Source organism: Urocitellus parryii, chromosome 2 (genome assembly GCF_045843805.1).
Source record: "Urocitellus parryii isolate mUroPar1 chromosome 2, mUroPar1.hap1, whole genome shotgun sequence".
NCBI lineage: Eukaryota > Metazoa > Chordata > Mammalia > Rodentia > Sciuridae > Urocitellus > Urocitellus parryii.
This window is the reverse complement of record NC_135532.1, coordinates 25256083-25280006: the sequence shown is the minus strand read 5'-3', so window position 1 is coordinate 25280006 and position 23924 is coordinate 25256083. Positions and strand designations below refer to the sequence as shown.

The following is a 23924-nucleotide window of genomic DNA, read 5'->3' as shown; positions in this document are numbered from 1 at the left end:
GCCAGGAGTGTTTGGGGTTTATCAGGAATCTTTGGACAGTGCTATCGTGGGACATGCCTGCTCACAAAGCTTGCTTTGTGAACTTGTCCCAAGACAGGACGTTTGGCTGGAGTAGACTAAGTCTGAGCGGGATATTATTTCTGATGTTCTTGGCTCCCCAGGCAGGTGTTTGAGAAAGGAGCAGGGGTGAACTTGGCCCCCCAGACCCCATCCGAACTGTCTTTTTTACATTCTTTTGGGATTGTAGAGAGAGTTGCACTCCAAGGTGGACACTGCCTCTTTGTTTGACTTAGGAACCCCCTCTTGGAGGCAAACTCTAGAATCACTTGCCCTCTCTTTCCCATGTCCTCCCTTCCTTGAGATTTCACAGCCACACTCAGGGGACACTGCTGCCTGGTACCCTGTTCTGTTCTGTCCTGTCCTGGGTCCGCTGCTTCCTCCACCGCCCCACCCACTCCCTGCACGGAGAGAAGGTGGCTTCCTCGAGCCCATCTGACTGTCAGGTCCATTCTACCTTTAGCACCTCAGACCACAGTTAAAGAAGACTACATCACATATGACATTGTCTTCTAGAAGGGGCCTTGTGTTGTGCTCTGGATATAGGAATTTGTAAAGACCCAGATTAGCACTTCTCTGAAGGCATTTAAAGAGAACCCAGCAAGGACTCCTCTGAACTGGAAGTACCTGAGTGGCACGTGGAGGGATAGAGGTGTCAGTGCCAGGCCTTGGCTCTGGTGTGCACATGATGTAGGAACCAGCTCCCAGCCTTCCCCTACTTTCCTGGGGCCTGGGAACTGAGGGAATGGCTGGCCACTTGCCAGTGTGGTCCTGCACACTTAGCGAGTGGGCAGTAGATCTTCCCTCTCTCTTTATTCTTCATTGACTTCATCATGGTGCTGGAGATGGTGCCTCTGTTGTCTAAAAAGGCCCCTGGGCGCTCTCCTACCAGGGCCTCTTCACAAATGCACAGGTAAGGCTGACTCTCTGGAACACCCCCCTCCTCCCCTTCTCTGTCTGCAGTTGCACAAAGCTTAAGTTTGATTTGAAGTTGGTACTGGTGCTGGCCTTTGGAGAGTTGGTGACCCCAAGAAGCAAGGGACTGATCCCAGATTGTGAGACCATGTTGACCATGTTGGTGGCATTAGGTAGTTCTCTGCTGTTAGAAAATTGGTCATTTTTATCTGAGCTATTTGGGTGGTTCTTTTTACCTGCAGAGGGCTTTGTATTTCCTGATGATTTTGCAGGCCCATGAGATTATGCCCATTCTGGAACATGAAGAAGGCAGACCGTTGATAATACTTGGTAGAAATGACTTTCAAAAAATCCGTCTTCAACTATGAACAGGGAGCTGATTGGCTGATAGGTCCTTCCTTGGAAGTTGCAGGACCCTAGCGGCTGACCACAGAGGCTGTCTCTTTAGTGAAGACAGAAATGTGTTCCTTTGTGTCATGTTGAAAAAATTAGAAGAACACAGACTACATTTGGAATCTAAATTTTTTTTGGGCAGTGGCACAAAACCCTTATGGATTAACTTGTACATAAATTCAATTTGCAGCTTAATTCTTTTAGCTGTATTATAAAATACCTAACAGTTTAGGGCTAGAAGCATGGCATAGTTGTTTTAAGCCGAGTAGTGTTTAATAGCATATCCAAAAGCTAGATACACTTCCCCTTGGTCCAGGCTCAATTATTTGTTTGTCATTCTAATTTTGGGCTGTTTGGAGGAATAGATTGTTGACAGTAATAAAGCAAATAAAAGCTTCTTTTGAAAAACTGAAAATATACTGGGGATTTATCATGGGTTGAAAGGAGTACACAGTATTATCTTTTAAAAATATATGTTGTCGTCATCTTCTCTCTCACTCTTTATCTTTTTTTTTTCTTTGAGTATATTGTTTTGATAAGGTGTCCCTGGGAATTCTTCCAGCATAGATCAAGAGAAATTGGCACTGGGTTGAGTAATAATAAATAAGAAAATAAATAATAATAAATAAGAAAATTGTGGTGTTCTCAGATGTTTGTTTAGTTACATGTTCCTGCTCCCCCTAACTAAGGGACAGTTGCAATAGTTACACAAAAGGGGCAGAGAAAAAAGTGCATCCTGGGAGGTGGTGGCCTTGCTCCTCTGCTTTGTTGATGAGAACTTACCATGTGCTCCATCAGGTGGGGTGGCAGGTGTTTTATTCATTTGTTTGGTACTGGAAGTAACCCTCAGCAGACAGACGAGTTAAAGAATAAAAAATATCAGGTGCACCATGAAATGTCAAGATTTACTCTAGACTTTGTTTTCAATTGTACGATTTTAAATTTTGAGGTAGGCTCTTTGAGAATTACCGTGTCCATTCATTTCCTCATTCCTGCAGCAAACACTGGCCAGGTGCTTTACAGGTGCCCACTTTGAATTGCCAAACTTCTTGCCCTTAAAGGGCAGTCATTCCTTGAGGTTCTGCAGATACAGTGACAGCACAGCAGTTGGCCTTGAACCCTGTTTCCTTATGGTTAAGTGAGCTCTAGAGAAGGTCAGGCTCTTGCTACCAGTCCTCATCCCTTGGACACTGAACTGTAGCCACTAGGCTAGTTACTCATAGTAACCCTTTTTCTATTAAGGCAATCTAGGGATCTGCTCTCAGTCGTCACCCCGTCTTGTGTCTGAGTTACTTCATGTGGTTGGCTATTCCCTTTTCTGCATCTTTCAAAGGCCACTTGCTACAGATCCACAGGCGGGAGGGCTTATCACATAAGCCAGGCATTACTTATTAGAGTGGTCTGCCGAGTGCCTTTAGAGTGGAGATCTGTGACAGTCAGGCCCCTGGCCCAGACCATTCGCCCTGCTCCAGAATGAGTGAGGGTGCAGGACCTGAGCTCTCAGCACAAGACATAGCAAATAAAAGGTGCTCAGTTAAATTTGAATCATAGGTTAGCAGTGGATGATGATGATGATGATGATGATGATGATGATGATGATGATTATTCTTATTTTAGTGTAACTTCTTACTGCTGAAAGATTGTATGTTGGCATACTTAGGACATAATGATGATCTACTTGGGATATACTTATATTCAGATTTACCTGTGCCATCCTATATCTGATGTGATGGCTACACACTAGGCTACCATCAAGGTGTGCCCTGCCTGGCTCTTGGCACGCTTGGCAAGGTGAGGGTGTGGGGCTCAAGGGCAGCAGACAGAGTTGGACACTCTGGTGGCGTAGAAGTCCGCCTGCCTTTGAAGTCCTTAGATTTGCTCGTTTCCCCTTTGTTATTGTGATACTTCCTTCTTCAGCTTCTGAAATGTGGCTGTTCCCTTGGTCCTGCGGACAGCCTTGTTGGCCTCCTGGAAGCTCCTCTTGCCTCTGGTGAGCCAGTGTCTGTAGTCCTGGGTGCAGAGTCTCACACGCCTAGCTGCGTGGCAGGTATGTCCATCTGCTTTGCTGGACACAGAGCATTTGGACAACGCTTTTTGGATCTGAGGATATTTTGACTCTTAGGAACAAAAAATATTTTATCAGAGATATGTCTTCAGGGAATTTTCAATGAAAATAATTTTCTTAGTGGACTTCAGTCTAAGGTTTTAGGTTTTTAGAGCGCAGATGAACCATTTAAACTTTTTATTTTTATGAAGTTATTTTTACCAGAATAGATGATTTCCCAGTTATGTTTTTATGGAAGTTTCTTCTGCCCTTATCAGCCATTTGCCCACTGCAGATGGCTCAGATGGATTTTAGCTTTTGCCACTGTTTTCTTTTGTCTCTTGTTCCTTCAGTGCCCAGTCTGCGTCCGTCAAATTTGGCAGACGTGCGTTTTGACCAAGCAGAGCTGGCCTCTGCCTGTGACGCTGGCTGGTTGTTTCTGATTGATTTGGCTGGTGGCTGCTCTGTGCAATGCTGACAGCAGTCCCACGCAGATTTCCAGTTACCTTCATCCACCAGCCGTTCGATACGCTGCACACTGGCGGGGTCTAAGTGGCAGGGTCACGGTGTCTTACCTAGGTCTCTGTGTCAGCTCAAATTCAGCACCTGCAGATCCCAACTTGGGATTTCTTCCAGTCTTGAAGATTTGGAGGTCTGAGAGTTAACCTTGACTCACCTGACTCCTGCCCCTCCGAGTCCATAACTGACTGCATCCGCTCCGTCCTGTCTGTCAGATCATCTGTCCAATCAGCTCCTCCCTCCTCCTCCCACCACATCCCAGGACAGTCATCCTGAGCGGGGTCTTCCCGTTTCCCATCCCTCTTTCTGACATTCTCCTTTGCTTTCTTCTATGTCTTTTCTCCTCAGTTGAATCATGAGCCTCTTGGGGACGGGGGCCACGTCTACAACTTTATCTGTCACCCACAGCTCCTCAGGGAGGGTGTGCCTGGAGGAGGAGACACAGCGAGTACCCCTGAGTGAAGGGTCCTGGCTCGGCCACTGGGGTCTGGGCCCGTGCACTGGGCTTGTCCGGCTGCAGGTGGCCTGGAGAGCGAGCTGCCCTGGGGCCGGGCTCGCGGCCAGCCCTGTCCACCTGCCTGTGCCTGCGTCAACGTGTCACCTGTAGCCCCAGGTCTGGGCGCTGCCTCTCTGGCTGCTGGCCACCTGGCATCCTTCCCAGTGACTTTTTGTTTTGACCTTTCCTTGGAAAAAGGTTTCTGAAGCAACACTGTACACATAAAGGTCAACAAGAAAGAGTGGCTGATAAGTGGACAGAGATGTAAGTTAAAAGGCCGGAGGGGATGCGGGCAAAACAAACGCCTCGCAGCCCTTCTGTGATCATGTGTCTGCAGAGACGTCAGGCGGGACGGGGAAGCAGACGTTTCCATCAGTGTATACACACGGGTTGGCAAAACAAATAACTGGGCTTTGTGACCATGCAGGCCTCCCGGAAGGAGGACTGGCCTCTCTGCCTGACTTCAGAGCGCGAGAGACTGGAGAATCCACCTCACAGCGGAACTGGCGCAGCCGTCTCCTTTTCTTAATGCAAGTTCAGGCTTCAGATTTGGCCCAAGCCAGACTGAGGTGACAGGGCCTCCGGCTGAAGCGTCACCCACGGCAGGTGACGTGTGTTTACTTCATGGAGTCTGAATGGCACACGGTGACATTCACGATGGCCATGGTCACTGCCAACCCCCCAGGTCACGGCCAAGGGCAGAAAACTGGGAAGTTCAAATATTTAATTATTTGAAGATGAAAGTTTGGTGTTAAAAAACCTGAGTCATTATTAGTTATGCTTTTCAGGTTTATCCATTTTGTTCATACTTTTAATAGTTTAAATTCAGTTTTAATATTTCCAGACAATAGCCGTCAAATCTTGTGCCTTCTGAATTAGTGCAGATGGAAATACATCTAATCACTTTTTTTGTTTTTGGTGATTCTGGAAATTGAACCCAGGGCCTCCTTCATTCTAGGCAAGCATTCTACCACTGAGCTACACCTCTAGCCCTTGTAATTTAAGTTTTCAAAATTTGTTCTAATTAGGGCTGGGGATGTGGCTCAAGCGGTAGCGCGCTCGCCTGGCATGCGTGCGGCCCGGGTTCGATCCTCAGCACCACATACCAACAAAGATGTTGTGTCCGCCAAAAACTAAAAAATAAATATTAAAATTCTCTCTCTCTCTTTAAAAAAAATAAATAAAAAAATTTGTTCTAATTAGTTATATGTGAGTAAATTTAAAATTTTAAACCACATATTTGTATAGTGTTTGTCAATTACAAAATCCCTTCATACTGTAAATCCGTTATTTGGGTTACTTAATCCTCATAGCACTTTTAAAGTTGGCTACTAGTAAGACTTCTCATAGATTAAGAAGCTAATAATACTGCAAATTTATTGAACTCACTCATGCCTGACGTATTCAGTACTTTACACACATTAATTCTTTTGACCCTCTTCATCTTGCAGAGATGAAAGAGTAAGCTCAAAGAAGTTAAGCAACTTCCCCTTAAACTTTCCCCAGTTTAATTTGAGATTTTTAACCTCTATCTTGCCTCTGTCCCTTGATCCTCACATTAGGAACAAGATAGGCCTGGGGTAGGGATGGAGGTGTAGGTGAACCCAAGTCATGATTCCTGTTTCATGTAGGAAAACTGAAACAGAGACATCTAGTGGCTTGTCCAAGGTCACACAGCCAGGGTCTGATAGGGTTTCTGATACCTCTTCAGATCTGTGAGCTGATAAAAATGTGACATGAAAATTCTTCCATTCAGTGAACACTCCATTTCAATGATGCAGTTTGGTAGTAGCTGCAGATCCACAGCAGGCCCTGGCATCCTTGTCCATGCCGTTCAGAGCAGAGAAGGTTCAGGAGAGGGACCTCTGCATGTAGCATACTGGTCATTTGTTTTATGCCATGGAAATGGCGTGACTGGACCTCCCAGGATTCACACTCGGGTCGAGCTCTGCTGGATATTCTCGCCTGTTGGCCCACCCAGGGGCTGCAGTTATATGCATGGGGCTGCCAGGGATTTTCTGTTATTTGGGAAAACGTTCCTCCCTGGTCCTGTTTTCCCTTTTATTGCTATAATGTGACCAGGACGTCTGGACAGATTAGATTGCTGAGAGGTGTCACTGGCTGGATCCTGGCCAGCCTCGAAGGTGGGTCCAAGGTGGCATCCGGGCAGACTGAAGAGACCTTTGGGATGACGCCCGTCCCAGCCACCGAGAGCTGGGATAAGCACCATCGATTGACACTCGAGGTTCCTTGCTCTCATTTGTGAAGTGAGGCTTGGTGGCTGAGTTTCTAAGTGCACGAAAGACCTAGCAACGCGTCTGCAGCCTATTAGCTGCTCAGATGTCATTCTGTTAAATTGAGGAACTTTAAAAAAACCAGATAGTTGTTTTGATGATACAGTGATCACCAGACTCTAGGAACTTTTGCGACTGCGGTGGTGGCTGTTGGTCTCCTGGAGCAGCTCGTGTAACAGGAAGGAGGCTGTCTCAGTACCACACTGCCAAGCCATCCTCCTGGGAGGGGGCCTGCGTTCCGTGAGTTGTCATCAGTAACTGCAGGCACCCAGAGCTCACTGTCCCTAACACTAGCCATCAGGGGCCCTGCAGGGAACAGGTGGCATTCTCAAATTGGGCAATTTGAGATGAGTTTAATGAGGCAACTACTTACAAAAGCAGGGCAGGGTGTCAGTAGCCTAGGGTAGTGAGGGAGGCTCCCTGGGCACCTCCAGCATCTTGGACCTGGAGAAGGTTTGGTGACTGCAGCTGGCTGTGTGATGGGTAATGTCACATCAGACACCTCGAAGCGGGGTCTCCTTCATTCGCCTCCCTCCTTTCATCTTCCCAGAGAGACAAGGATGAAGGTAGGTCGGCCGGAGTGAAGTCACACAGGTGAGCCCCGGGTGGGGACGTGGCTCTGGGGCCAGTGGATGTGACGGGTACCTTCAGTGGAGTTGAGGACAGAAGCAAGTTCATGAGTGATGCAGCCCCACGTTCTTTTTTTTTTTTTTTTCTTCTTCTTCTTGACCAGACGCTCTTAAAATGTCACAGTGACAAGACAGAGCAGCATTTGGAAGGCATTGGAAAGCAGCTTCTTTGGAAATCTTCTTTCACTCTGAAGCTTGCAGACCTGTGTCAGAGTGCCTCCACGTCACTCCGTGCACTTGAACTTGAGTTCACATGGCACAGATGAGCCCAGGGGTTTGGCAAGCGAGTTCTATAAAGGACCATATCACAAGTATCTCAGTCTTTGCAGGCCACATGTGCCTCTGTTGGAATGGTCGTCATCTCTTTCTTCCTCCTCCTCCTCCTCCTCCTCCTCCTTCTCTTTTGTTACTTTTATTTTATTTTTTTAGTTGTTGATGACCTTTATTTTATTCATCTATTTATAGGTGGTGCTGAGAATCAAACCCAGTCCCTCACATGCGTGAGGCAGGTGCTCTACCGCTGAGCCACAACTTCAGCTCTTTTGTCCCCTTTTAAAATATGAACCTTAACATAAAAACAAAACCATTCTTAATTCGGGGTCAGTCTTAAATCGGGCCATGTGCCGTAGTTTTGAGTTCCTGGAGCAGATGGTGGTTTGCCTCACTGCTCGGTGGGGGCTTCTGTCTGTAGGATAGGTTTTAGGGCTGGGAGAAACTTTTCTGTTTTAATGGTGTGTTGAATCCCACTGTGAATTGGAAAAAGGTAGGTAGGAGACACATCCAGGGCACCCTAGGCTGCAGCCTTCAGAGTCCCCACAAGGTGGCTGTCTCTGAAACTGGGTGATGGAGGTGAGTTTAACATCTGACTTCTGATAATTCTGTGGTGCTCCATTTATGAGAGTAATATGTAGGTTTTTTTTTTTAATTGTTTAGGTGATAAAGAGGTCGATTCCCTTAGGGGAAAATATCAATGGTGGTGTACATACCACCCAGACTGTGGATTGGAGTGGATTAGAGCAGCTCTCCTTCCTGCCTGGCACTGCCTTCTTTGATTATTTCATGTTTCTTATGTAGCCTCTTGGGACCATTTTGCACAAGAGAGCTGGTTTATGGTGAAGTCTTGGAAAAGAGAGCTGGTTTATGGTGAAGTCTTGGATTGACCTATGCCAGGTGTGGGATGCCCGGCCATCCTCCCCCTCCCCGTGGAAGCTCAGGGGCACTGGACCCTCCACGGTGAGCACAGTCCCTAACTGTTCCAGTCAGCACAGTCCCTAACTGTTCCTGTGTGGAATCGTAGCAACTAGCTAGTGCTTTAGCTGCGGGAGAACAAATTACTCTTAATAAGTCTATAAAAGAAGTGCAGAAATTCAGTGGCAGGGCTTGCGAGTGCTTGCTCAATTCCTTTCGGTGATGACAGGGCGGCACCAGCTCCTCGTTCCTGGACCTGTGCCGCCCGCCTGGGCTCCAGGCCACCTCCAGGCTGGTTTGTCTTTATGGGCATCTTTAGTGCCTCCGCCACGCTGTGATGCCTCCGTGGGAGGGAAAGGGTGGGTGGAACTGCCTGCAGGGTGTTCCACCCAGCAGCCCCACGCTCCCAGGAGAATGGCAGAAGTCCCAGTCAGGTGTGTGTTGGCAGTGGAGGGGCCGTCACCGAGCCCTGTGAGCGTCCCCAGCATTCAGCATGGGAAGTGTCCCCAAGTCTGCCTTCGCCTCCCTGAGCTGGGTGTTTCTTCCAGCCTCCCTGGTGCCTTATTTGCCCTAAGAGTGCCCTTTGATGGCCTCTGGTATCAGTACCATATCAGGGCCAGGAGGTGTCCGTTTCTTCCTGCCTGATGGGCTTTTACAAAAACTTCTTCTTCGTTACCTCTTAAAGCATCCCATTTTCCCTGATCCTGGACCACAGGCGTACACGAGAGGGCTTCCCTCTCCCCTGCACTCTGTTGGAGCTAAAAGCGTGGAAACTCTGTATGTTATATATTACATTATTTAAACCAACAGATGCTGCAGTATGCCTTAATTTTTATGCTGTCCTCTGTCACCGTGAACTGCTCAAGCTGCGTGTTGAGATGGGAGCTTGCATTCACCACAGAACCACAATAGAAGATGAGGCAGTGCTGGTGGGGAGGGTTTATTACACAGGAGCTGATTCCACGTTCCTGAAACTCCGAGAGCAAAACGGCTTTACATATAATAAACGGCTGTGTGAATAGAGTGGAGAGCCTCTTACCAGTTGGAGCTGGAGCCACAATTATTAATTTGGGGGTGGGGTGGGGTGGGGTGGGGTGGGGTGGGGTGGGGGATGAGAGTTTTGACTTGAAGCTGGTTTGAAGTGTGTGGGGGAGAGCCCCGAGGGAACAGCAGAGCTGGTGTCGAAGGCATTGGGTTGGCCTGGGCACCATCAATAGGAAACCGATCCTGTAGCTCCTCACAGAATGGGTTCCTCTTAGCTTTCTTTCCAGCAGCTTTTTAAATACAGTTTACACACCCTAAAACTCCCCCATTAAAATATGCATTTGCTGGGTTTTAGTAGATGCAGAGTTATGCAACCATCAGCACAATTTTAGAATGATTTCTTCCCCCAGCCCCACCTACCATTCATAGTTCCTCTCCATTCCCTCCCTGTATCCCCACCCCAGCCTGAGGCAACCATTAATCTCCTTTCTGTGACTGTTGGAGACATTTCTTATAAATGGAGTCACCCAACCTGTGGCCTTAGTGACTGGCTTTCACTTACTGTTTTCAAGGCCTCTCCGTGTTGTAGCATGTGTCAGAACCTCTGTGGATGAGTGACCTCCCGTGGTATGTGTGGGTCTGTCACATTGGATCTGTTCATCATTCGGTGGACATGTGGGTTGTTCCCAGGCTGTAGCTGTTAGGAACAATGGTGCCGTGAGTGTTTGTACATGTTTTTGCATGAATTATTTGGGGTATAAACCTAGGAGTGGAATTGCTGAGACATCTGAGGCAAACCTGAGTTAAACTTCTATGTTTAACCTTCGTGACATTTTTTTTTTTTTTGAATTATGAGCATTTTAAAATTGTGGTAAAATACGTGTAAGATTTACCACCCCAACCATTTCTGAGCTCATGTAGTTCAGTGGCGTTCAGTATATTCACAGTATTGGGTCAGTATTCTTCTTCTAGGTTTTATTTTTACCTTTTTTTGTTTGTTCTTTTGGCCTTGCTGGGGGTGGAACCCAGGGCCTGGTGCATGCTGGGCAATAATTCTACCATCGAGCGACACCCTCGACCTTCCTCTTGAGTTTTGATGAAAATCCTCACCATCTCTTGAGCCCCAGAAAGGGAAGTGACTCGGGCCTTCTCTTGGTAAAAAGGTGGGTTGATAAGAAGCAAACTCAGTATCTTCTGGGAGTTGTCAAGGTCTAGATAGGGAAATGGGTCCTCTGTCTAGAATCGTAGGGCGCCTCTCTGTGTAGATGCTGCTTGGGCAAGAGGAAGAGGGTGGGGTTAACTTGGAAGGATTTCCCAAGAATTGGTAGAAGGGAAATAGCAAGGCAGGCTAGCGTCTGTCTGCATCCTGGGCGGGAACCCACTGGGCGGGTTTGAGGGCCACCGTCCTTCCCAGGAACCTCTCCTGGGCACAGCTGGATGCACAGGGGGACTCATTTCCATGGTGGTAGATCTTCTGTCAATCCTTCTGGGCCCTAGCCCAGAATAAGTGGGTCCTGTGTCATAAGGATCATAGATTGTATTCACTAAGTCATGGGAGAGTGCACCAGCCTGGAGTCCAAGTGTGTGAGCCTGTATTTTTAGGGAAAACCATCATTGAGATGGAAGAGACCTTGAAGAAGCTTGGCCTAGACCCTCACTGTCCCTGAGCCCCCGGAGACATTCCCCGGGCCTCTCTGCTCTCTCTGCTGCTCGTGTTGGAGACGGCCCTGAAGTATGCAGCGTTCTCACCTTCCCAGTCGCACCTTCTTTCCTTGCTGGCAAAGACTGTTTTATATTCTTGGTTAAGTCACGGGCAGACAGCCATGTCCTATGTCCAAAATCGGGTCGTTGGGCCACTGTCTTACCGGAGCAGCTCGTTAATGAAATAGTTCTTTTAAAATATGGACAAACTGTGTAATTAAGAGCTGATTATTTACATGTCAAACAATTCTTCATTGAAACTGGAGAATTTCTTTAAATAGCAGCTCCCCCTGGCTGCATGTAGCTATTTGTGTGACTGTTTTGGCAGGAAAATCTCAAAACACGAGCTCAGAGCCAGGGCCGCTAAGAGCAGAATGAAAACCAAGAGAAAGCGCTTCTGGAATCGTGTCGTGTACTCCGCGAAATTCCCCCAAACGTATGTATTTCAAAAAGTGCTTCATGGGCTCATATGCATCATCTCCACTTATGGATTCCTACAGTTCCGTGAGCTTAGCTTCCCCATTGGGAGAAGTGAGGAAACTGAGATTCAGAATAATTCGTCCAGCTCCTTCAGTGTTCTGTGGTTGGCAGGTTGATACCGATGTCAGCTTCAAAACCTTTGCCTCCTGTTCCCTTGCATCTCAGTGTATTTGCTAAGTGGGAGGATCATCCTTGTATTCAATTAAACTTTCACTGTAATTACATTATGGCCCGCAGCCCCAGGGGACTTATTGTAAGTCTCAGGAAGAGTTTTGCTAGTATTGAAAATCATGGAGGGCCAGACACCCTGAGGTTCGAGCCCCGTCTTCACTCTGTGTCCACTTTACACAGCCGGGCTTCTCACGTGTGCAGTGGTGTGATGGCTGTGTAAATGCAAAGGCTTGGTTTGAGCGTTAAGTGAGGTCGCACACCTAGAGTGCCTCAGGAGAGGGCACTGGTATACGGTAGGTGCTTGGTGTTATTATTGTAGTTATGATAGTAGGTGCTTTCATCATCATTATGTCAGGGGCGCTCTGACTTCACGTCTGCATTTATTGTCGCTGGGTCAGAGGCGGAATCAGGAGGCTGGTTGGGAAATGACCGAGTGGAAAATCAGTGTGTCCTTCCAGACCTCCTTCCTGGGGCCCCAGCCCTCCCTTCCTCTTTCTCCCACTCTTTCTCCCACTCTTTTCCTGCCCTAGCCATTTTTTCCTTTGACAGTCCAAGAAGATCTCTGCATTCCATGGCTAGTTGGTCCCTTCAACCTCCTAAAACTACGATTTTGTTTTACAGATGATTAGGTGTTGAATAAAGAGGTCACGGCTCACTGGCCAGGACAGTGTCCCTGGGTGAGGAGCTGCCTTCCCCACCCTGGGAACAGGGCCTCTGACCAGTGAAAGCTGCTTCTACTCCACGCCAGAGCGCTGTCTTTGATGGCAACAGGGTGTTTTGATGAGATGGCATTTGGGCCTTAATTCTCCCTTCCCTTGGTGGCAGCGCCTGTCTGTGAAGTGGGGCTGGGCGTCCTGCCAGGAGGCTGTCGTGAGCACCCTGGAGACGCCTGACAGGCCCCCAGCACCAGCAGGTCCCTGGCCACCCACCTCTTCAGACGCAGCCTCCCTCCAGCCGTTCTAGAAGACAGCTCACTCCTCGAAACGAGAATCCGGATTAGTAGGGGAAGCCTGTCTTCGTCCGCACTCCGTCTTTTAATCCTTTACCTCTGTCTTCCTCGGCTTGCCTCTTAGTTATTCCCTGTGCTGCTTTGGGGACGTCCAGAGCTCACCAGGGATGTGATGACAAGGTCTGGCTTTCTCAGGAATGTGTGCACATTTGCAGACGCTGTTTGTGGCGGTGGTTCTCAGAATGTCAGTAGTGAATCATTTAACAGCTCAAGTCAGTTCCACCTGTAGAACATGGGCAGCCCCCAGTTCTGTGCAGTGAGACAGAGTTTCTCCACCTCGCCACGATGGATAATTCTTTGGAAGGGGCTGCCCTGCATTGTAGGATATTCAGCAGCATCCTCGGCCTCTGCCTGCTAGTTGACCCCCTTCCCTCGATTGTGACAGCCAAAATCTATCCCTCCCAGTGTCTCTAGCCACCATTCTACTTAAGCTGCTTATCTTCAGATTTCTGAGCATTTTGCATCTCACAGGAAGGAGGAATCGTCAGATTTGGGGCCACATGGTGTGGGTGAAGAGAGGGCTGGGGTGGTTTTAGTTGTAGAAGGATTGGGATAGGATGACTATCTTGCTGTCGTCTCCTTGACCTCATTTCCTTTAGAGTTTGTGATTTTTACCCCCTCATAAGTATTGTAGAACCACAAATCTCTCTATATAGATGTGCGGTCTCTCAAACAACTTTCACATTTAAATTTTTTTGCTTCCTTAGGGGATGGATAGAAGCTGGTATAGGTCCCAAATAAAGGTGGAATCAGGAGGGACATGAGATGAGGAGAATACCACAAAAATGATAACTATGCAAGGCAGTGTATATGTTAACTAGCCAGATTTAGTCATTCCACAATGTGCATAGACTTTGAAATACGCTGTGCACAGTAAATGCATGTATATTTTTATCTGTTAATGTAAAAAGAAAAGAAATTAAAAGAGGCAAGATACTCATATTCTCAAGCAGACAGTGAAATCTGTTCTATGAATTTGTAGAAGGAACCGTGATTGACAATTGTAAAACCCACTCTTGCCAGGTAGAAGACAGTACATTTTGTCAATGAGAAAATGGTAAGTGGGACTATGGTGCTGTGACAGAACTGTGGAAGTGGGAACATGTTTCTGGTCACTGTCCAAAACTGTTCCTTTTGAATATTTCATTTCACCTAATAATAGTCTAGATGAATCTGAAATGTAGTGTGTTAACTTTCTGTTACTGTAACAAAATACATGAGATAATTAACTTGAAAAAGAGAAATGGTTTGTTTTGGCTCACAGCTTTAGATTTTCAGTCCATGACTGATTGGCCTGGTTGCCTTGGGCCTATGGTGAGGCAACACATGATGGAGGAAATACATGGTAGAGCAGAACCCCTCCCTTCATATCTGGGAAGCAGAAGAGAGAAAGGGGCTGGGGTTCAGCTCTCCCCTTCAAGGGTACACCTGCAATGACCAGAAGACCAGTAGGCCCCACCTCTTAAAGGTTCTACCCCCTCCTGATAGTGCCAAGCCTTCAACACACGAACATATCTTTAAAATTCCCACACCAGCACTGCCTTTCCAGACCGGAAGGCTGAAAGACAGGAGTCACTGTCGAGTTCTGTGTGCTTCTCCAGATCCTTCTGTGAGTGTGAACTCAGAGTGTCTGCATAGCAAGAGGCATAGCAAGTAGGGGGTCCGTTCTCAGCGCACCCCACGGGACTGCAGAATCCTCAGGACAGTTCTGGACTCTCTCCTTATTCCCTGGAGTTGCTTTGGGGGATCCAGAGTGTGCCACTTCCGGTTAGTGTCTCATGCATGCTTATTGTTTTGAAGAGATAATCCCAATAATCCAACGTAAACTCTGCAAAGACAGGGACTGCTTGTTCCCTGCTGCGTCCCCAGTCCTGGCACTCGGTTCATACTTGTGGAATGAAGAATGTTCTACAAACTCCTTCCTGAGCAAAGTGGCTCTGTACGTTACCAGGAAGTTGGGCACTACGTTTACCAAACAAATCCAAGGACAAGGTTAGTTGGTGCTTCCATTGTACTTCACGGAAAGACCCGACTCCTTCTGACTTGTAAATCATTGGTCGATGCAGTGTGTTGTGGGTTGCCCGTGTGTGCCAGGTGTCCACTATTAACATGCGGCCATACAGCCACCTGAGGTCACGGTCACAGTCTCACAGTCCCCACTGCTCCCAGAAGCCTGTCGAAGGCAGTGTTGGAACGCTGCTGGCTAGATGTATAAAATAAACGAAATTGAATTCTTTGGGTGTGAGGTAAAGCATTTTCTTTATTCTGCTTTTAACAAAGGAATTCTCGAATCTGGGAAATGAGATTGGACCGCCTGGAACATTCTTGGATTAAGAGAAGCAGTCCTGATGAAGGTTCGCCGTGCATTCCAGTCCCGCTAATCCTGCTGAGTCCGTCCTGGATTAGCGGATGGCGGGCCTTTCCTGGGACTTCAGTTTAGCATGAAGGGCTTTTAAACCATGGCAGGAGAATGTGACTGCAGCGAGGATCCCTTGGGCAGCCTGCTCGATTCATGGCCCTCCTGCCTCCCCGTGTCCAGCCTGCATTCAGCTTGGCTGTCTGTGTTCATTTCGGTGGACAACACTTCCAGCCGTGGTTCTCAAACTGTGTGGTCTCAGCACCCCTCCTGCTCTCTCTTGAAGACCCCCGAGGACTCCAAGGGGCTTTTGCTTGTGTGCGTTGTATCTATCAGTATTTGCCATTCAAAAATGATGATCTAGGACAATCGTATATTGGTCCTTCCACAAATGACAACGAAAAACTATTTCATGTTAACTGTAAATGTTGTTTTTATGAAAAATTAACAGTTTTTCAAAACAAAAAAAGATCCAGTGAGAAAGAGTGGCATCTATGTTACTTATAGATTTAATGCTTAGCTTCATCAAAGAAACTTAAGTCTTTTTTCTTTTTTTCCCATGCTGGGGATGGAACCCAGAGCTTCCTTATGGATGCCAGGCAAGGGATCTACCACTGAATGACATCCCCAGCCTTATCTGGATTCTATGTCTGCCTCTGCATTCAGTCAGTTTTGATGTGTTGTTTTAGCTTGGTATGTAAAGAAAATATGGCCTCCAAGGTACCTTCTTAGAAAAGGGTGAATGCTTTCGTAGCTTTCTTTCCCCTTTTTTGTTAGTGCTAGGGATTGACCTGGGTTTCTTGCAGGCTAAGGAGGCACTCTGCCACTGAGCTGCACCCCAACCCATGGTATCTCTTTCAGATAACTGTGATTACATCAAACCTCTACAGCCAGGAGTCGGTTCCCCTGTGGAGTCTGAAACCCTCAATGAGCTTTTTACACTCTAAGACCCATGGATGTTTTACACTTTGAATCAGTCTTTTTACCCGTGCATTTTCCTGCTTTACTTAACCACATTGATCTTATAAATCTCTGCATTTCACATGTATTTTTTAAAAATGCCACATTCGTTAATATCATCCTGAGTTCATTGGAAAATTCAAATTTCAAAAGCTGTTGAAATCTCGGTGATGGCTATAAATTTTGCAGAATTCTGATTTTTTTTTTTTCTTCAAGCTCATCTTTCATCCTTGGCAATGAATGTCAGTTCTAGATTTTGTCCCTGTAGCTCCAGAGTTACCTCCCCAGACAACAAACCTTAATCACGACTCTTGGTTCTCCCTCTTTTCCGTGAGAATAAAGTGGCTTTCCTGTCTTAGCAGGAGAATTTGACGACTTTACTCCCAGAGCCCAGTGCTCTGACAGTTTCTACCCTTTTTTTAACCTTTTACAATTTTTTTAAAGTGGGTTAAATAACACAAATTTATTACCTTACAATCTGAAGTCTGAGATGGGCACAGATCTAAGAGTTGGCAGGGCTGTGTCTCTTTCTAGGGACTCTGGGGGAGAATCTCTGTCCCTGCCTCTCTGTTCCCACAGGCTGCTTGCTTTCCTTGGCTCGTGGTCCCTTTATATATTCGTGAATTTTGTTAGTTGTCCAGGCTGACTTTCAACTTGGGATGCTCCTACCTCAGGCTCCTGAGTAGCTGGGATTCCAGGCGTGTGCCACCGTGCCTGGATTTCCCCTTACCTACTCAAAGCTAGTGATGCTGATGGTCACTTCGTTCCCTCTGCAACCTGAATAGGCCAGGTGACCTGGCCTATCAAAGGACATGGACATTTTGGGGGTCATCATCACATCGGTCACACTCAAGCTTCTTCATCTTTGCACTCGTTTCCCACTCTCTGGAACATTCCTGCCTCCTTCCTTCTGTGTTTGTGAACTTGCTCTCCACATGTCACCTCACTGCAGCAGCCATCCCTGGGCCTGCAGCTGCTTTTTGCCGGCACATCGTGAATCCCCACCTTGGTGCCCAGCTTGCAGTAGGCTGTTTGGACGCTTGGACTGTCTCCCTGCTGAGCTGTGAACCTGACCTCCCTGACCTTCGTTTCCCTCAGTCCTCTTGTGGCACATGCGGGTCCAGCAATAGCACCAACGTGACATTCAGGAACATTTGATCATGGGCTGTGTTTGGATGTGATTGGATTAATGCTCAGTTTGTTGGTGGGATAAGGTCCTTACGATTGTGCGGGACAGTGTCATTCTGAGAAGTTATTGACTGAAATCCCTAGAGGTCAGGGGTCAGATGCCCGGAACAGCTACAGCTCACTGACCACATGGTTCATGGGGGCAGGTGTGTATTTACCTACAGAAAGATAAAGCAAAAATGGCAAAATGTTAAATTTTAATAAGTGAAGGGTTTCGTTTAACTTTTCTGTAAGCTCAGGCATTTCCAAAATAGAAAGTGGGAAGGGGTGAAATGTCACTGTCGATGTGCAGAAGGTTTTGGTGGGAACAGAACAGGATTCTCTTGGTTGGAGATCCCTGGCTGCTCCAGCTGCTGGTGGGCGCTGCTTGCACTCTTGGCGTAATGAGATTCCTCTCTGGGTTCACATGTGGCGCCAGTCGCACTCGGGCAGCTTCATTAAGCCTCACAGGCACTTCCAGGCCGCGGTCAGCTCCAGTGCCTTTCCCTCTGGGACTGCAGGCCACCCTCTAGTCACCAAGTCCTGTTTTTCATTAGATTGCTGGTGTTTAAGGGTGGGCTTGGACTTGGCACGGACATGCCGGCTGGCCCATCCAGGACTCCATCACCAAAGGCCAATTATGTGAGTTGGAGTCAGATTGAAGAAACCAGCTGTGGCTTTCTGCCCCAACCCCTGCCCAGGACCTTGACCTCTGTGCCCTGTATTTGTGGAAATAGCCTGTGTGACACTTACGTGGTCCTCTCTGAAATGGGAGCCTCCGTTGGTCCAGGTGAAATGGTGGAATCTCCAGCTGGGTCATCTAGTCTGATTTCCCATTAGCCCCCTGGCTTTCCCCATTATTCCCTGTGCCTGGTCGATGCCTGCGAGGGGACCTTCTTGCCTCCCCTGTGGACCCCTGTCATCAGTCGGCCTCGCAGCTGGCGGTCTGCCTGCTGCAGTGCTGAGCGACTCTCTCCTCCCTCCGCCAGCCTGTCGGAGGTTTTGGGGCCAAACAAAGCATCTGACAGCTCTTCCTTGCTTTGCAGGAGTCTGAAGCCCCCGTCAGAGCCCTCCAGAGACGTCTTGGCTGCCAGGTCCCAGTAATTCTTGGGAGAAGGTGACAAGTCCTCACATTCGGTTCCAGGTACAGTGTGCCCATCAGCCCCCCACCAGGTGATCTCTCTGTGCTAGAATTTGTTACTCACTTTTGACCCAAGTTAACTGACAACTGAAGACCTAAGTCATTTTTTTTTTTTAAATCTTTTTCTTTTATTTTTTCTGTGCTGGGGATGGAACCCGGGGCCTTCCACTTGTCAGGCAAGTGCTCCACCACTGAACCACACCCCTATTTCTGTCTTCTTTTTAAAATTCTTCAGGCTTCTTGAGTCCTTTGGTTCCCACTGACACAGCAGGAAACAGGGTTGCCCTCCTCATTAGTGTGTCTTACAGCCCTACATTTCCCTCACACAGAACTCTTGATGCCCCGAAGCTGACAAGTTCTTCTAGCAAGAGTGGTCACCAGGGCATGCTCTGGGATTAGCTTCAGGCTGTCCCCTCCTCAGTCCTGGCCAGGTGCCTGGGCAGTGCTATGTCATGCTGCTCTGAGCCTTTGATTTCTCTGCACAGCGCAGTGGCATCTGCTCTGGGTGCTCCTTCTTGACTTCTGGAGACTTTGCATATCTCAAGGTCAAGGGCCAGTTCCAATTTCCTTCCTTTTGAAGTACTATTTTGAAGTTCCTCAGGCTTTCACTGAAGAATTCTACACTGGCTGGTTCCTGGGTTTCAGGGCTACTAGAAGCTGCTGTAGCTCAGTTTGTTTGAGCCTGGGAGTTCAGAGTGGGGAATGTGGCAGTGTTATGGCTTAGATATGAGGTGTCCCCCAAAAGCTCACGTATGAGACTATGCAAGAAAGTTTCAAGGTGAAATCACTGGGTGATGAGAGCCTTACCCTAATCAATGCATTAATCCCATTGAATGGATGAGCTGGTGGTAACTATAGATAGGTAGGGTGTGCTGGAGGAAGAAAGTCCCTGGGGGCATGCCTTTGGAGTATATGTTCTGTCCCTCAGGAGGAGAGCCCTCTTTGCTTTCTAATTGTCGACTTTGCCACACCCTTCTGCCGTGATACTGGACTTCCTATCAGGCACCGAGCAATGAAGTGGCAGTCTGTGGACTGAGACCTCTGAAACCATGAGCCCCAAATAAACTTTCCTCCTCTAAAATTGTTCTTGTCAAATCTTTTAGTCACAGTGGTGATGCTGATGAGATCTGGGGAGGTCAAGGCTGGCCAGGGAGGCTGCTCACCCCCCATCTCTCTTTAAATCACAGTCGCTTCAGTTTTATCTGAGTCTTGTATTTGGGTGCAAGATAGGATGTAGAAAAAAGGGTTCCAGCACAGACACATTTTTAAAAGTTATTGCTCTGGTTATTTCCTATTAGACTTAAAAATTGAATATGAAGACTTTATCATTATTGTCATCATCTCGAAGATTTTTCAGTCAGGACAAAGCATGGGGTAGAGTGTTGGTGTGCACAGGAGCATGTCTATAAGGAGTGTCATCCCACCCTTCTTCCTCTCCCACACATTCATTCAGTCATTTGTGGCCATTCATGTCCTTAATTCAGTCCATTGCTATGTTAAAAATGTTTACATAATCAGGATCAGCAGCCCCAGCTGAGTCTGTAATCAGAAGGACTTTGTGAGGGATGTAGCCAGTGGCCTTTGCCACATGTGAGTAACTTGGAGGGGGCTGACTTGAAGTGAGAATTCAGGGGGAAGGAGGAGGGGCCTCCCATAAGCTCCAGTTCCGGGGAGGATTAGGCTATAAGTAGGCACCTTGTTTATGAGGCTGCTGCAGCCTTGTAAATGTCAGAGACAAAGGTGCAGAATTGCCAGGTGCACTTTCTCAGAGACAGTAGGTAAAATTAGATCCTGGCCAGTGGGGAAGGGGAGGATGTTCTGCCTAGACTGAGCCATCGTGTGCTGGACCCTGGGAGCCTTCTTTCTTTCTTTCTTTCTTTCTTTCTTTCTTTCTTTCTTTCTTTCTTTCTTTCTTTCTTTCTTTCTTCCTTTCTTCCTTTCTTCCTTTCTTCCTTTCTTCCTTTCTTCCTTTCTTCCTTTCTTCCTTTCTTCCTTTCTTCCTTTCTTCCTTTCTTCCTTTCTTCCTTTCTTCCTTTCTTCCTCTCTTTCTTTCTTTCTTTCTTTCTTTCTTTCTTTCTTTCTTTCTTTCTTTCCTTCCTTCCTTCCTTCCTTCCTTCCTTCCTTCTTTCCTTCCTTTCCTTCCTTCCTTTCCTTCCTTCCTTTCCTTCCTTCCTTTTCTTTCCTTTCTTTTCTTTCCTTTCTTTTCTTTTCTTTCTTTCTTCCTTTCTTCCTTTCTTCCTTTCTTCCTTTCTTCCTTTCTTCCTTTCTTCCTTTCTTCCTTTCTTCCTTTCTTTCTTTCTTTCTTTCTTTCTTTCTTTCTTTCTTTCTTTCTTCCTTTCTTCCTTTCTTTCTTTCTTCCTTTCTTCCTTTCTTTCTTTCGGTGCTGATTTGGTAAAACTGCTTAAATTAGAGTGGTTCATCTGCTGCTCGCCCTGGCTGCACCAGTCAGTTTCTGCTGTCCTAATACAGTGTTGGAGAACGTCCTCCATGTTACCTGACACCAGGGCTGGACCTTGACTTCTGTGGGCAAAGCCCGACTCGGATGTCGGGTTCTGTCTTCTCTGGCCGGGAGGGCACAGAGCTTCACCTGTGCTTCCTGCTACTTCCCCAGCACCTAGGAGGGGAGAGCACATAGTAGGTGCAAAATAATTATCTACTGTGTTACCATCTAGGGGTTACCATCTAGGGGCGCTGGGTTTGTTGTCTCATTCTGCAAAAAAAAAAAAAAAAAGATGGACGGGACACAGAGGTAGCAAGCAACAGGAGGTTTATTGCAAAAGTGACAGAGGTAGACTTCTGGAGAGAAGGGGCCCGAGCTGAGAATCCTTGGGGGCATTTTGGTCTTTTCTTTTTATAGTCTCTAGAATTTCCTCCTTTCCTTATCTTCTCCCCTGTCCATGATCTCCTCACCACTATTGATCCATGCCCCCTCTGTACGTCTGTTTTAAGTTTTCTATTGGGTCCCCAGCTTAGGCGCTCAAGTATGGAAGTGTCTGTCTGATTGGGTCCTCTGCACTTTCATCAGGCAGGAAGTGGACCTCATCAGAGACCCTCTCCATGCTCCTTTGTCCTGGCCCTGCACCAGCCTCCTCACGCGCCATCTTGCACTGGCTGCCTAAGCCTTTCTATCTCTCACCAGATGGATGCTTATAAATATAGTTGCTTTCTTCTTTCTAGACTGTGAGCTCTGCAAGGACAGGGACAATGTGTGGTTGCATCTTTTGTACCTCCTGTGAGTCCTCAAGTGGTGGCCCAGGATAGAGACCTTCACGATTTTTTTAAAATGAAACAACAGCCATTTGATATACACCATTTTCCTAGAAGGAGAAAATCATATTCAAATCACTGAACCTTAACCAAAGAAAGGTAGTTTTAGGTGAAGTAAGGATTCGCCCTGAAACAGAGACCCTTAAAGAAAGTTGGAGCTCTGGGGTTTAGTTCGGAGAGGGTTAAGGAGAGAAGAATTGCACACTTGCTTATGATCATACATGATCATTTGAAACGTACAATGGTCCTCCATTGCAGCAGCTTCAAACCACACGCATCTATTTTCTCACAGTTTCTGTGGATCAGAAATCAGCATGGCTTAGCCAGGGCCTGTGCTTGGGGTCCGAGAGGTTGTGGTCAAGGTGTTGACTGTTGATTATCATCCTGAGGTTCTCATCTGCTTCCACGCTCCCTCAGGTGGTTGGCCAGATCCATTTCCTCATGGTGTAGGTCTGAGCCTAACCTGGCTGACCTGGAGGCTGCCCTAAGCTCATTGTCACCTGGGCTTTCCCAGTGTGGCTGCTTGCTTCATTGAGCCAATAAGGAGGCTGTTCGAAAGCTGGAGCCTGGTGTAATGTGATTAACCACAGTCCTGACAGCCCATCACCTTTGCCATGTTCTCTAGGTCTGAAGCCAGCTGCAGGCCCCACCCATACCGGGAAATTAGGAGGTGAGGTCCTGGGGCCGTGTTGAGGGCTATCCATTGCTGATCACCCTTCCTGGCTCCTTGGAATATAGATTGAAAAGCAGTTCCCATCCGCTGTCTATTTTTGTAAAAAATTATTTCATTCTTTTCTCTTTTTTTCCTACAATAATCCTGATTTTTAAAGCTTTTCACAGCTCTGTAGGCCCACTTCTCCTCCAGCCAACATAGTTGTCTTGGGCCATCACTGACCTGCTGGCTGGTGACTGGCTCCAGAGTGCATGGTAGGTTAAGTTGTTCTTTGTTAGCTGCCTCAGGGTCTAACTGATTTTATTACATTGTGTAGGAAAATGTGGTCCTGGGTGTCCAAGAACTTGCTCATCAGTGAACTTGTAGCAGGCAGGATATCTTCCCAGCAGGTTTTTCTGCAGCAAAGAAAAGTAAATGAAAAAGTTATGTCCATCTACACCTTAAAATTAAATATGGGGATCATCAAAGGTATTACTTAAGGCATAAGTTGGAAAGTCTGTTTTCAGCTTTTTTTAAGAATTCCTTTTAAAGGGTGTAGCTCAGTAAAAGAGCTTGTGGTTGGCATGCTCGAGGCTCTGGGTTCGATCCTGAGCCCCGTAATGGGAAAGGCAAAAAAGCCTCAAAAAAAAAAAAAATGGTGCAGTCATTTGTGCATGCTGTTCTTGCTCTCTAAAGTGTAAGAGAGTCAGGTTATCCACTGTCCGGGACATTGAGTTGAGTATCGAGAGTCTCCAGGTTCAAGTTTGAGTCGCGTTTTGCAGTGACATCTGTGGCTATGGTGCTACCCCAGAGCCTTCCAAGGAAGCAATGCAGGTGGCACAGCCTGTGACCTATGATTAAAATATGGACCGTGTCACAGGATGAGAGCCCCTTTGCATGTAACGCTGTCTAGTGTTTGGTGGAAGAGGGAGATTTCATTAGTGGGAGGTGGCGGGGCCCATTTCTTCAGCATTTGGAATGCCGTGTTCATTTCTGCTCCACCTGGTCCTTTGGTGTTTCCTGTTTTTTGATCATTCAGTCAGATACTCTGACATTTGAAGACCTTTGTGTCATTGGGCATTTACTTCCTGACATCTGGAAGGAATGTCGGACAAGTCAGATGCCCTTCTCTCTACGAGAAGCTGTTTTGTTACTGCCTACTCGGACGCCTGCTCCAAGTTTGTTACACAAAGAGGAAACCTCATGACTGGGAAAATACGGCAGGTGGTGGTTGAGGACTAAAGACAGGCCAGGCGGGGAACTGGGCCAGGAGGCTGTGGCATTGCTTTCAGATTATAAATGCTTTCCTTCTGCAGCAAATGTCTGAGATTTTGCCAACAGTGAGGTACGGTTGTGAATAGACCAGAAAGACCTACCATAAAATATGGCATTTCCTGCTTAAGGATTATTTGTGCATGACATATACCTCGTAGATAATTTCCATGGTAACCAGGGGCGTGTGTGTTATATGTGTCTCAGGGCTCTATGGGGGGGGGAGCCT

General features: G+C 47.2%; 1 protein-coding gene across 1 annotated transcript in view; it reads left to right on the top strand.

The window, feature by feature from the left end:
• Nucleotides 1-23924, top strand: part of Slc7a1 (solute carrier family 7 member 1) — a 75837-nt gene that overhangs the window by 16152 nt on the left and 35761 nt on the right. The window contains exon 2 of the mRNA XM_026388381.2: nt 18410-18507. The gene's annotated coding sequence lies outside the window, so the exon portion shown is untranslated. The remainder of the gene's footprint in view (nt 1-18409; nt 18508-23924) is intronic.